The following is a 15,069-nucleotide window of genomic DNA, read 5'->3' as shown; positions in this document are numbered from 1 at the left end:
CTTAATTCTCAATCATATGAGGCAGGTATTACTATTCCAATTTTTTACAGGTGAGTAAACTAAAGCTTAGAGAGATTTATATAATTTAGAAGTTTAGAGATGTTACCTACCTAAGCTCACATAGCTGGCTAGTGTCAGGGTCAGCACTCCCCCCACCCCTTTTTTTTAGAGCAGGCTCTATGCCCAGCATGGAGCCCAAAGCAGGGCTTGAACTCATGACGCTGAGGTCAAGACCTGAGCTGAGATCAAGAGTCAGACGCTTAACTGACTGAGCCACCCAGGCACCCTGGCATTCATCATTCTTGAATGCCTCATTACACTGCTATCATCATACTTCTGTGAGACACTAGGTGCTGGGGTAGGTGCCTATGTTCATTGCTTGCTATTCTCAATAACCCTTTGAGGTAGGTATTATCCCCATTTTGTGGATGAGAAACTAAAGTTCAAAGAAGAGGTTACTTGCTTTAGCCCACACAGTTAATAACAGCCTGGGATTTAAACCCCACCACTGTGTGAATCAAAAGTCTGTGCTCTTTCTACCACCTTTATTGCCTTCTAGCTTAGTGGTTTTCAAACTGCAGAACTTATTAATGCATAGTGAAGTCAATGAAGTGTGTCTCAGTCAGTATTTAAAATACTGAAGTAGATATTTCTATTTTTAATGTTTTAAGAAACCTCCCTACTGTTTTCCAGTGGTGGCACTAATTTATATTCCCACCCACAGTGCAGGAGGGCTCCTTTTTCTCCATATCCTCACCAATACTTGTTATTTCTTGTCTTTGATTCTAGCCATTCTGACCTGTGTAGGGTGATACCTCATTGTGGGTTAGATTTGATTTTTCTCTGATAATTCGTGATGCTGAATATCTTCATATGTCTATTGGCCACCTATATGTCTTCTTTATTTATTTATTTTTTAAATATTTATTTATTTATTTATTTATTTATTTATTTATTTATTTATGATAGACATAGAGAGAGAGAGAGAGAGAGAGAGGTAGAGACAGAGGCAGAGGGAGAAGCAGGCTCCATGCCGGGAGCCCAACATGGGACTCGATCCCGGGATTCGAGGATTGCACCCTGGGCCAAAGGCAGGCGCTAAACCACTGAGCCACCTAGGGATCCCCTATATGTCTTCTTTAGAAAAATGTCTAGTCAGGTCCTCTGACCATTTCAGATTACTTGTGTTTTTTTTTTTTTTTTTTGATATTGAGTTGTATAAGCTATGTATTTTGGATATTAACCCCTTATTGAATATATCTTTGCCAAAATCTTCTCCCATTCAGTAGGATGCCTTTTTTGTTTTATTGATAGTTTCCTTTGCTGTACAGAAATTTTTTATTGTGATGTAGTCCCAATAGTTTGTTCTTGCTTTTGTTTCCCTTACCTTAGGAGACATGACTAGAAAAATGTTGCTATATGGATGATGGCAAAGAAATTACTACCTATGTTCTTTTCTAGGAGTTTTCTGGTTTAGGTCTCACATTTAGGTCTTTAAACCATTTTGAGTTTATTTTTATAATGTAGTGTAAGAAAGTAAAACAGAATGGAGATTCTTCAAAAAATTAAAAATGGAAATACCATATGATCTAGTAATTCCACTACTGGGTATTTACCCAAAGAAAAGAAAAACACTAATTTGAAAAGATAATGCACCTCTATGTTTACTGCAGCATTATCTACAACAGCCAAGATATGGAAGCAACCCAAGTGTCCACTGATAGATGAATAGATAAAGAAGATGTGGGACACGGACACACACACACACACACAGACACACAGGAATATTATGCAGCCATAAAATGAATGAAATCCTGTCATTTACAACAACAAAGATAGTCCTAGAGGGTATAATGCTAAATGAAATAAGTCAGACAGAGACAATACCATATGATTTTGCTCATTATGTGGAATCTAAAAAAATATAAATGAATAAATAAGCAAAAGGCAGAATCAGACTTATAGATACAGAGAACAAACTGATGGCTACGAGAGAGGAAGGAATTGAGGGGATAGGGAAAAATAGGTGGATGGGAGTGGGAAACACAGCCTTCCAGTTATGGAATGACTAAGTCCCAGGGATAAAAGGTGCAGCACAAGGAATAGAGTCAATGGTACTGTGATGGTGATGCATGGTGACAGATGGGAGCTACACATATGGTGAGCACAGTGTTATGTACAGAGTTGTTGAATCACTGTGGTCCACTTGAAACTAATGCAACATGTTGTGCCAACTATACCCAAAAAAAAAAAAAATACTGGAGTAGAATCGAATGGTAGGGAAGGAGAAGCAAGAAGAAAAAGGAATAAAAAATATTAGTATGCATCACACATAGTAACAGTAGTCATTGCTTAATGAAAGTTTTATTTTAGTTATGTACACATGTATGGGTAATTATGTATGTGATTGTGCATATGTGAGATTGTATGTGTATGTGTTAGGATGTGAAATGCATTTCTTCTTTGGTTGTATCAAAAGCATTGGAAAGCCTCTGTCCTAGTCACTCCGTCTATTTTTTTTTTAAAGATTTTATTTATTTGAGAGAGAGAGACAGAGAGAGAGAGATTGAGAGAAGAGGGAGGGGCAGCAGGAGATGGAGAAGCAGACTCCCTACTGAGCAGGGAGTCCCATGTGGGACTCGATCCCAGGATCCGAGGATCAAGACCTGAGCTGAAGGCAAATGCTTAACTGACTGAGCCACCCAGGCACCCTCCTCCATCTATTCCTAAGGCCACTGCCAACAGGTAAATGTTCAGGTTTTAATGATAGTTTGCTCTCACCATACATACTTTCCTCTGGCCCTAAGCAATTAGAAAAGGGTAGTTACAATTTTTGATCCACTTCCTAGTGCCCTTTCTACTAAAATAAAATTAAGGACAACCATAGGCAATCAGTTAACCTGATCTCAACTTACTAGGTGTCTGACCTTTGCTGAGTTACTTGACCCTTCTAGAGGTAGCCTCCCTGAATTTTACTTTTCCCACACTTCAAGTTGGGTAATTATATGCTCACTTATGCTGATTGAGTGAGATCATGTGAACTTCTTAGCATAATACCTGACACAACAATCATTAAATGAGCACCAGCTTTTAAGTTATCTGCATAGACTGGAGGAGTCTTAATTGAGAGACTCACATTCAAGGAAATAAAAGGGTAAGGAGGGAAATGTATTTTTTTTCTGACCTTGAACCCTCCAACCCCATGACAACAAATGAACTGAAAGAATGCAGGCCTACTTACGTTAATTTATTTATCAAATACTTATTCAATGCCTACTATGTGCCAGAGACTAGGCTCATTTACAAAAATATAAGAGTTTATACCGCTGAAACCCAAATTTATAGATGCTTCTTAAAGTTGGGATATATTAGAAGAGCATGGTGATAAATCACTTTGGCACCTTATGATTGTGGACAAGAGCGATCATCACTTAACTCTTACATGTAAGCTCTGTCAAATGAACTTGAGCGATAATAGCCTCATTTTTTAAAGCTATGTCCACATGGCATCTGATTGATTGAATCTGAGGTCCCCACTTTCCATTTTTATAGCTTAGTCCCTTCTCTCTACATGCCACAATCAAGAGGATTGATTTTCCTTGTACATTGTCTTTTCTTCTCTCCAATTCCCAGGTCCCTCTTTTTCTCTTCCATACCCTCCCGTGATCACTGATTCTTCTCCTATGTTCTGCCAATTATCTTCAGCCCTGAGCTGTGGGACTCACATTTTTTCCCCATACACATTTCCAATGAGAGGTAGATTAGCAAGAATCGAAGTGTGGGTCTTAGGGGAAAAGAGCCACAGTGAAAGGACACTGGCTTCTAATTCTTTGCCACACATCTTTGCTTTTGGGGGCAGGGAACCTACCACACAAAAATCACCTTTCCATGCTTAAAGTATACGTGTATGACTTACCACTCCTTTTTAAAGGGTCACATACAAAAACAGGGCCTCAAAACTGTTGGCTGACTTTCATTGAACATAAAAATGATGACATTTTAGCTGTATTCACTATTAAAAGTCACAAGCAGTAATGTTTACATGTGTGTGCCCCTTTAGCCTTTACAAAATATTTTCACTCGCATTCTTTTATTTCACACACTTATCTTATGCCACCAGTGCCTCATAAAGCCAGTGAGAAAAAGGATTAGTTGATATTATAAGAAACCTCTCTGTGAAGTAGACAAAACGAGTATTTTATCCTCATTTTTCAGACGAGGAAATTGAAGCTTAGAGAGATTGTGTCTTGCCCAATGTCACTTAGCTCCAAAGGGCAGGGTTAGTACTGGAGTCTGAGACCTGGCAGCCAACCCTCATTGATTAGTACCTGAGACTTAGACACGTTTAGCGCCCAGCATACCAACACTTGGGTGCAACTGTGCCCCTTCAAACAAGTTTGGGTCTCAGAAGTCCTTAGTGGTAGAGCTCAGGCCTCACTCAGGCAGCTCCAGAATGCGGAGAAACAGTACCTCTGGGCAGACTTTTCAGTGAAGCTTTGCTAATTTGCAGCAGCTGGACAATGTTCCTCATCAATATTTGTCAGTGTGGTGGCCACATCATTTCACCGTGGTGACAGGGACTCAGCTCCAGAAGCCTATCTAGTTAAAGCACCTGGATTCTAGTCTTTCAATGGCTTTGAGAAAACCCAAAGGACCTGCTCTGAGCCTAGTGGGCTTCTAGACAAGATGTTTTGCCTCCATCAGGATGTACTGCTAGACAGTCAGGCATGATGATGTCCTCAAGAACCCTACACCATGACTCTTCTTCCATCAGTCATGTACTCATGACTGGCAACCTTGGAAAGACAGTAGTTCCAGAGCTCAAATATCAGGACCTTGACAAGGCCAGTATGCCCTTCCCTGCCATGACCCTATGGCACTGGCAGTATGAACAAGGTCCCAGTGATGAAAGCTAGAGCTACCCATGTCATCATGAATTTTCTAATCACAGAGCAGACCCAGAGGAGCACTCAATGCTCTGAGCAAAAAAGCAGGGCTGAGAGATGCTGGATTCATACTCCAAAAAGGCCTTCCAACCAAGGAGATCAAGTACTTTCAAGTGGCAGAAGCTCACTGCACACTAAAGCTACACAGCAAAGAGATAAAAGAAGGAAGTCTATCTGATAAAAGAAGGTAGAATGGGTAGCCCATTCTACCCCAAGTAGCACCCCTCCCCTTCCTCTAAGCAGAAACAGAGACTGGGATACTTCTGGTTCTGTCACAGTCCTAGCACCATGGATTTTGGAAATGGAGATATAGACAGAAATTCATCAGAAACATGGAGTTTCTTTGAACTATGACCCCTCCAAAAGTTTGATTGGGATTTTGCCACTCAGGTCTACAAAGGGGCCCAGAAGCCCTTTCCTATGGACTGGCTCAGACCCAGGCCACTTGCATGGCTGAGGATCCAGCAACATTCAAGCCAACCAAGATGGACATTCCAGTGATAAAAGGGAAGAAATAATTGTCACAGACCCATATCTCAAACTTGAATGTGCTTATGCCTACTGGGTTCTAGAGCTCTTTTTCCTCCAGGGACTTTGGATAGAGAGGGTCTCCTTCACTTTTTTCTTGGCTCTGACATAGGAAAGGTATACTTTTAAAAACTTGTTAAACTGAAGCTAGAACAAGAGACATAGCTGACTTTGAGAAACAGTACAATGTATGGAAGAAGTAATTTTGTACTGCTTTAATTTATACTTTTTTAAGTTTTTTTTTTTTTTTAAGTAATCTCTATAACCCAACATGGGACTTGAACTTATGACCCCAAGATCAAGAGTCACATGCTCTTCCAACTGAGCCAGCCAGGCACCCCTGTACTGCTTTAATTTAAAGTCAGACTAAATAATCTTATCAGTGATGTGGGGAGAACTTCATTACCTACTTTCATATCTTTTAACCTAAACAAGAGCTTCAATCATTGCTTATTAGGTAAATAATATTTGTGTCATTCTAAAACCTAGGCTTTTGATTCCCTTATTGCTGCCAGTGCTGCTATAAAGCAATGGCAAGTCATAGAGATGTTCACTGACTAGTTTAGACAATTTTGGCTTTCTTGATTCTGTATAAAATAAGATTTGGTTGCATTGCTTCCTCCAAAGAAGGGGTTGGAAAGCCTAAGAATTCATTTCAATATTCTTACAACCAGAGGATAATATAATACGGACTCTCTAGGGTCACATAGGTGGCTCAGTTGGTTAAGCATCTGACTTGATTTTGGCTCAGGTCATGATCTCAGGGTTGTGAAATCGAGCCCTGCATCAGGCTCTGTACTCACTGTAGAATCAGCTTGAGATTTTCTCTCTCCCTCTCCCCCTGCATCTCCTCCCCTCATTCCCCACCTCTCTAAAATCAATCAATCAATCAATCAACCAATCTTTTAAAAAAGTATGGACTCCCTAGAATCCCAAAATAAGAGAGTGAAGAAGTCTGGTAGAAAATGCTGGTTTATTGCCTAATACATGTCCAGTCCTATTGAAGTTGCAAAATCAATGATTTCTAATCTTTCTTGAGGGAAAAGATGCCAATTTTCCCAGGACTGCCCATGTTTAAGTCTATTTTCCCAACATTACTAAAATTTATGTCAAATAGAAAGGACTTAGATAAGCTAAGACAATTTTGTTAAAGAAGGAGTTACACCACCTAATTTCCAGATTTATCACAAAGCTACAGTAATCAAGATACTGTGATATTGGTGTAAGGAAAAAACATATAAATCAATAATCTGGAAATAAACCCTTCATTTAGAATCAATTGTTGACAAATGAGTCAAGGCAATTCAATGGAAAAAAGATAGTCTTTCTTTTTTTTTTTAAGATTTATTTATTTAAGAGAGAGGGAGAAAGAGGGTGGGTACCTAAGTGGAGGGAGAGGGTGAGGAAGAGGGAGAAAGAGAATCTCAAGCAGGCTCCACACCCAGCATGGAGCCCAACTCGGGGCTCAATCTCATGACCCCAAGATCATGACCTGAGCTAAAATCAAGTCCAATACTTAACCAACTCTGTCCCCTAGGCACCCCTTTTTTACTTATAAATTATGCTGGGTACTAAATATCTGCATGAAAAATAAAGTGAACCCTTATACCTCACACACTAAATATCTGCATGAAAAAAACTAAACCTTGACCCTTACACCCTACATAAACGAAAACTGTCTACACAAAAATTAACTCAAATTGTGTCATCGACCTAAATATAAGAACTAAAGCTATTAAAATTCTAGAGAAAAAATTGAGAAGAAAATCTCTGTAACATTGAGATTCTTAAATAGGACACAAAAAACTCAAACCATAAGAGAAAAAAAGTTTGTAAGTTGGATTTGACAAAAAATTAGAAATGCTTCCCTGTCAAAAGACACTTAAAAATATGAAAAGATAAGTCACAGATTTAAAAAGAAAAAAAAACGAAATATATAAGTAACAGTGACAACTTAATAAGAAAAACAACACAATTTTAAAGAAGTGAGGGGAAGATTTGGACACTTTCCAAAAAGTTATATGAATAAGTTCCCCTTAAGGTCAAGACTCTTCATGAGGAAGCGATACTTCTGGTGATACCCATCAAAGGCCTCAGGGAGGAGCCCTTCGCCTGCTCTTCAGCAATAAGTGAGCCTCATCAGGGAACTTCACAGGGGGCCAACCATCTCCGTTCCTCACTCAGTAGTCTTCTGACTTTGCTTTGGAATGGAGGTTTCCTGTGGTCACAAAATCTCTTATGCAAAGACTTCATTGGCCCTAGACAGATTTTGTAATAACCACAACCTCACAGGCCCCAGAAGGTTTTGAGCTATTTTTCACTTCCTCTTTTTGGTTTAAATTTTCCAAACTAGTAATCAAGAAACAGTCTGAACCGCAACCTGATAATGAGACCCAAACTTGATAGATGATCCCCATCTCCATGCCATTCCCCTCTCTTCCACTACAATATGAGTTTAATGAGAGCTGAATATTATCAAAGATCAAATGGCTTAAACAAAATAGAAGTTTTTTTTTTTAAGATTTTATTTATTCATGAGAGACACAGAGAGAGAGAGAGAGAGAGAGAGAGAGGCAGAGACATGGGCAGAGGGAGAAGCAGGCTTCATGCAGGGAGCTGGATGGATGCGGGACTCTATCCAGGGACTCCAGGATCACGCCCTGAGCCAAAGGCAGATGCTTAACCACTGAACCACCCAGGCATCCCAAATATAAGTTTTTTGTAATAGTGATAATAACAATAGCAAGCCTTATGTAGCACTACAGCAGCCTGTTCACATAATTTAACTGATATAATCCTTACAACAACCCTATCAGGGAGGTATTAATAATATCCCCCACGTACAGATGAAAAACCTAAGTCGCAGAGAGTTTTAATGATTTGCCCAAAGTGACACAGCTAATTTAATTAAATCACAGATTTGGATTTGAACTCAGGATCTAGCTCCAAAATTTAAGCTTTTAACCACTATACCCATGCTTCTCAACTTCTAATGTGTATACAAATTATTGGGAGGGTTGTCTTTTTTTTTTTTTTTCTTAATGCAGATTATAATTCAGCAGGCCTGAGGTAGAGCCAGAGATTTTGTACTTTTAATAAGCTCTCAGGTGCTGCTGCTGATCTGACCACACTTTGATTCACAAGGCACTATGCTAAACCACCACTCTTATAATCAGCTAGTTTACACTAGTAGGCAGTCCAGAGGGTGTGGGGTGGTTCTATTCCACAAGATGGTCTAAGGATCTTCTTCTTTCTTGACAGCACCCACTAGGGACTGCCCTCAGCTACATGGTCAAAAATGAACCACCACATCCACATTGCAATCTCTGGGAAGAAAGAGAAAGTGGAGAGCAATTATATTCCTTAAAGGCATGACCAGAAGTTACATGTCACTCAGGCAGTGCTTGTCCTCCAGATTTAGTCATGGCGTCAACACCAAAGCTGCATGGCAGGCGGGGTAAATGTTGTCTCCAGCTAGACAGCCACTTGGCTAAAACTCAGGAGGTTCTACTACTAAAATAAAACTTTTAACATGGATGAATGTAGATTATTGAGACAACTCACAGTCTCTGCTACAGTGTACTCAAAAGCCTTCAAATGTTTCATCACATCCTGTTATCTCTCTCTTCTGAGACTGATCTAATTCATCCTCTTCCATTCCCCTCCACCGTCTGCTGACCGGCACACAAGTTCCTTTGTGTCCAGAAAAACCCATTTCACCACTAGGTCACCTCCCTTAATTTGATTCCTCCAAAGCTCTGCTTAAGTGTAAAGGGAGAATCCATAATGCTTCACACCCTAAAGGGAGTAGTTTAGGATGAATACATAAGTGTCTTAAACATACACATTCCCCCTTTCTTTCTTTCGCCCTATTTCTTTAGAGGCCCATCTACTCTTGGTCTTTACCTGAACCTGAAGGAAACACAATAAAGTAGAAAATACTCTCTTTGGGTTGAATTATTTTGATGAATTTTTCCTTTTTCTCTAACGAAGTGTTAAGCAGCTTCTTGGTTTCTTATCTCATAGGTGGAGAAGTCATGAGGAAAATATTGTGAAGGTAATGTATTCTAAGTAGGTGTGATTTGAATCAAGTTTAGGCGAAGACTGGGAGGCTGCCTTCACTTTTATTAGACTATCTTAGCCTAAACCCGGCAACTTAGAGACATTTGGATTAGGCAACTCACACAATGCACTTATCCTGTCAGCAGACATGGATGAATTGGCTGGAAGTAGAGAAGGCAGTGAGGAACCATGGTAGCTTTACTACATCCAGTCACTTGTGCAGGTTGTAAGGGCTTAGGAGTCCTGCATATCACTCTGGAATCTGGATCTTCTTTAAAGGACTTTATCTTCACAGTTGGGAAATATATTTGAGACCACTGCTTTGTTTACAAGCTTTTGAATTAAGCACAAAAGCAAGAGATACCCCAAGAAGAAAAAGCAAGCTGGGGTTCAGTAGGAATCATTGTTCCAGCGTCAAAATCTATCAACTTCGGGCTTCTGAAATAGGTCTACAAAATCTACTGAACACAATTTATTGAAATCAATTGAATAAATCCACTTTTTTGGGCCAGTCGAAATGCAGTCTCACTTTTAGACAGACCTACGAGTCATTTCTGATAACTGATTTTCAAAAGATGGCACCTGGCTGTTTATTGACGGAGGTTGTAGCTTTTGAATGGGGCCTGGCGGACAGCATGGCCTATCCATTTGTTTTAGCTTTCTCAATAATCAGCAAGTATCACTGCAGGCTCAGTTGGTCTGGCTGATTGATTGTAAAGACAGCCAAAATGAACAGCTCGGCCATCTCACAATCTGATTTCCCCACCATGTATTGACTCAGTCCAAGTTACATATGTTACAGTATTTGCAAAGCTGTCACTGTTATAAAACAGTTCCTGGGCACTTGCTCCCGACAGGGACTCTATGAGCTCTATGAGAATTCGTTAAAATTAGAAACCAACTCACCTTGGCCTGTTTGAGCTTTGCAAATTCTCTCACGTGGGGAGAGGGAAGCAGTTTCGCAGCTATTGCCACATTCTCGCAAACACAGCAGTAACAACAATGACAAAACAGATAGCTCTTTCTGAGAATTCTCTTTGATGTGATTCACCAGGCAGTGACTGGGCGAATGAAAGTGGATAGAGAACAACCTTAGATTTTATGTGTGAGTGTGTGTGTGTTGTTTGACTTTGTGGATTTTGATCTGCCTTAATTTTTAAAATCGCAGGATGTGCGGGTGTGGAGACCAAACCCCTGGGCCCTTTCTTATCCAAGAAGAGGAAGTGCTGGCATCTGCTGGTTGAGGTGGGGACTGTTCCTTAGCACAAGTTGTCTCATTAACTCAGGGGATGACCTGGTCTGTCTGGAAACTGTCTGTGTTTCAGAACCCTTGGCTGATTTATGGTTAGAGCAAAACGGGTTGTTTGAAATCGGGGATCCAGCGGTTTGCTTTCATTTGTCTTTAAAGCCTTCAGTTGAATTCAGGATAGATCAGAGAGATTTCTCATTGCACTAAATAAACTTCTAACGATACTGATTGAGCTCCTCAGATGGGACACTATGGGAATGCAGGAAATTCAAGGGCCATTAAATCACCAAGCACACTTTGTTGAAATTATGATACTCTAGTCACCCGTGGCTAAATGAAGAGCAGAGGTTTAATGAGTTTACCAGGTTCAAAATGAGCCTGTGTCAGGCAGGAATCAGACTCATTAATTAGGACCCCACTTAACTATCGAGTAGTTTTACTTACTAGCAGTACTCAGGTTTGGAGGAGGCAGCAGAGACTTGGGGACGGTTTGCTTGGGGTCAATTACGCACTATGAAGTAAAGGTTAAGAGGGGGCTGAGGGTATTGAGAAGATCATTTTAACCAACTTCCACCACTGACCACAATAAACATGAAAATCCCAAGTCCTTACATCTCACCGTTGAACCTGCTTGAGACCCCAGAATGGCAATCTTCTCCATCCAGGGAGGGTGCCCAGACCATGGACAATGCCTAAAATGCCTGGCTACTTTCAAAGCTGCAGCTGGTATGGAGTAGGAAGAGACTGACGTCCCTGAGTGTCCAAACCCCTGAGGGATGTATGGACCAAATCAGTCTGTTCAGAAATGGGAAGATACCTCCATTTTGCTTATCAGCAATTAGTTGAGCATTAGGAACTTGGGCTGTGGGCTTTGGGAAAACATTGGCTGCCTCATACCATGAGGTCTTTTGGAGCTTCATTTCTTCCTGCTCAAAATAAGGATAATGATAACACCTAACACAAAGAGGTGTTGTGGGGATTCCAAGTAATGATGAGGGTCAAGGTGCTTAGGTAGTGCCTTGCATTTTCTAAGCGTTCCGCCAAAGAAGGTGTTTGCTGCCGTCTACTCTCTACAAGGAGAAAGTTACTCCTTTTCACTTCTAGTTTTTCTTTTTTTTAAGATTTTATTTTATTTGTGAGGGACACACAGAGAGAGGCAGAGACATAGACAGAGGGAGAAGCAGGCCCCTTATGGGGAGCCCGATGCTGGACTCGATTCTTGGACCTGAGATCATGACTTAAGCTGAAGGTAGATGCCCAACCATTGAGCCAGCCAGGCGTCCCTTCACTTCTAGTTTTAACCATATAAAGCAATGAACGTTGGGGGGGTGGGGGGGTGGAAAGGAAACCTAGACCTGAAATGTTTAGGGAGTGGAGTCTGGTGAACCGCTATCAGGACTGAGTAACTGTTCTCACGTGAAGGGGGTCCATTTCCACAGACCTGCTTTGCTTTCTCCCGCTTTCCCTCCAGTGTTCTGCCTTTCTCCCTATCTCCCCACTTTCTTTTACCTCCCCCCCACCCCCATCTCTCCACCTGTTTTTGTGCTGGAAGAGCCTGGTGCTGCTAGCAGTTTCTTATAAAGCAAAGGCATCTCGTTCCCAATTCAGAGAAATTGCAAATAAAATTGCCACAGCCGAGTCTGCAATTTAATGTCTTTTATGCTTGTCCGTGACAACTCAATGCTGTGTTGAACATGCTAATCTTCCGATTTGGTGTCTTTATTCTTTAATTCAAAGAGAAACAGCTGAGTTAGATGTATACGATTTGACTTATCAGGACCGCTCTGTATGTACAAAAGGGATGTGTGGAGGAAAGACCCATCCACAGAGAGAACACCGCGGGGACAGGCTGGGGCAGATCAAACAAACTGGACAATCTTTTTCTCAAGATGGAAATCTGACAACATAAGTCCAGCAACTCGGAATGCTCAGAATGGTCACTTTCCCCTTGTAACTATGATACACACACACACATACACACACACACGTACATATATATTAGCTAACTTCCACTCACCTCCAGCCTCTTGCCACCTAGGTATCTGTGCACTCTACTGGAGTGAACATCAGGCCTCATGATCCCAGAGAAACAAAGGGACACTGAAACTTCAGAAAGTCACTGTCTCACACAGCATGTTGCAAAGGCCTAAGGCTGGTGGAAAACTGCATTTCTATCCTGAAATACATTCCTGTTAATGAGGAGAGGATCGGATTACTGGCTAAATGTTCTTTCTGTTGGGTACTAAGCACTATTTCTAAGTAGTACCTTTTCTGATAGTTCACATTCATTCCTTCTCATTTTTTTCATCATTCCTTTGATTCATCTGTTTAAATGCATAGGAAAATGTGGTGTGAGAATTAAGCTCCTCTAGAGCAGTGTTGTTTTTTTAACATCATTTTTGTATTCTCAATTTTTAGCTCAGTGTCTTACACCAATTAGAATCTCAACCGATTTTTTTAAGCTTCTATTTATTTATTCATGAAAGAGAGAGAGAGGAAGAGAGATAGGCAGGGGGAGAAGCAGGCTCCCTGCAGGGAGCCCAGTGTGGGACTCAATCCCAGGACCCCATGACCTGAGCCAAAGACAGACGCTCAGCCACTGAGCCATCCAGGTGTCCCAACATATTTTTTGATGAGTGAATGAAGGATCAGGTTGTAGTTGCTTTCAAATATCAGTGAATAAAATAGGCTAAGTAACTTTTTAAAGTTTAAATAAGAGGGAGCAGTACTTTTCTTACTTGAGATAATGACAAAACTGTGCAGTGTTGTATCTCGGGTCAGCCAAAAAAAAATACAGATATAGATACAGATCTATTTTTTATCTATATATGGATATGTAGATATCTCAGCAGAGAATTATCTGCAAAATTATCTTCAAAATCATTATTCTACTTAATGATTTCAGAGAAGAGGCACAAATGCACTCTGGAGGTTTCTTTCAGAAAGATTCTTGCTAGCAACTAATAGTGGTTTGGGGGCAGTTGCTGAGCTCAAAAGCACTGTAGATACTCTAAAACAATAAAGAAATGGCTTGAGTTGTATTAAAAAAAGAATTAATGAAAAGGGACATAAGAGATATAATGAAAATAAATAGTTCTTCCTCTTCCAACTTCCCTCCTGGGAACAAGTTATGAAAGATAGCTGGGATAGTAGACCCTGGAATAAAATTCTTCCAGGGTAGAAATTAATTAGGGTGAACACATGAAAGCCCAGGTTTAATTGTTCCTTTCAATATAGTAACAGAATATATTCATTATACAACTTTAAATGAGTGTCCCATTAATGGAGTACACCTCCAACAGAACACCATAAATTAATATTTTTATATATCCTATAATTATTTTGGGAGTAGCACACTGGGTGTGCATTACAGCTAGAGGAGGTGCTAAAAGCATTAATCAGGTTAAGGTCATCATTTAAAATACACAATTGTTGATATTCCATTTAAGCTTTTAAAAAATATTTTAATATTCCATGACCCTCGTGAAGATGACTGATAATTTCTTAAGCTTCTGGGGGAAAAAAAAACCTGCTTCTGTTTTAAGATTTTATTTATTTGAGAGAGAGAGAGAGAGAGAAAAAAAAAAAAAAAGCACACAAGCAGGGGGAGAGGCAGAGACGGGCTCCTTGCTTGATCCCAGGACCCCAAGATCATGACCTAAGCCAAAGGCAGATGCTTAACCGAGCCACCCAGGCGCCCCTCTATTTCTAGTTCTAACTCAATGTCTCATGTTGATTTCCAGATTTCTCTAGAAAGCTCATTTGGGGCCCTTCTTTAGACCCAACCGGTAGAAGAGACTGAATTTTCTTTCCAGCTTCACATTTCTGGTTGGTTCATCAGTGCCCAGAGGCTACACCGTCAACATCTAGGACAACACTGTCCCGGTTATGGCAGCACAATAAGCTTCACCTTCTCATAGGTCTAAATTCTTCTCAGGATTAAGTGGGGATTTTGTGACACAGATGACATCTTCCTGGGCACAGTGCCATATGGACCTAAATGGTGGCCTCAGGACACTTAAGCAATCTGGTTATAAATATCTTCTTACTTCTAAATACTCAGCTGACAAGGTGATTGTGTTAGCTAGGGTAAATTAAAAACACAATATGTTGTTTAACCATGTTAAGCTGTCCTTTTCTTTCCCCTAAGAAATTCTCATATTCTTTCACAATTGATATAAATGTGCCCACAGCCTGGATTGTGACTAGAGATGCAGTTTCCTTTTGAATTCAACCTAGAAGAAATGTGGCCTGGATAGCACCTGGCTCCAAAGCCCGAATCAG

The 15,069-nt window shown here is 40.4% G+C and overlaps 1 pseudogene; it reads left to right on the top strand.

Moving 5' to 3' along the window:
• Positions 1-4,730: 4,730 nt before the first annotated feature.
• LOC111097905 lies at positions 4,731-5,464 on the top strand (annotated as a pseudogene).
• The last annotated feature ends 9,605 nt before the right edge of the window (positions 5,465-15,069 follow it).

This window comes from Canis lupus, chromosome 11 (assembly GCF_011100685.1).
Source record: "Canis lupus familiaris isolate Mischka breed German Shepherd chromosome 11, alternate assembly UU_Cfam_GSD_1.0, whole genome shotgun sequence".
In the NCBI taxonomy this organism is placed as follows: Eukaryota; Metazoa; Chordata; class Mammalia; order Carnivora; family Canidae; genus Canis; species Canis lupus.
This window is presented reverse-complemented; position numbering and strand designations above follow the sequence as displayed.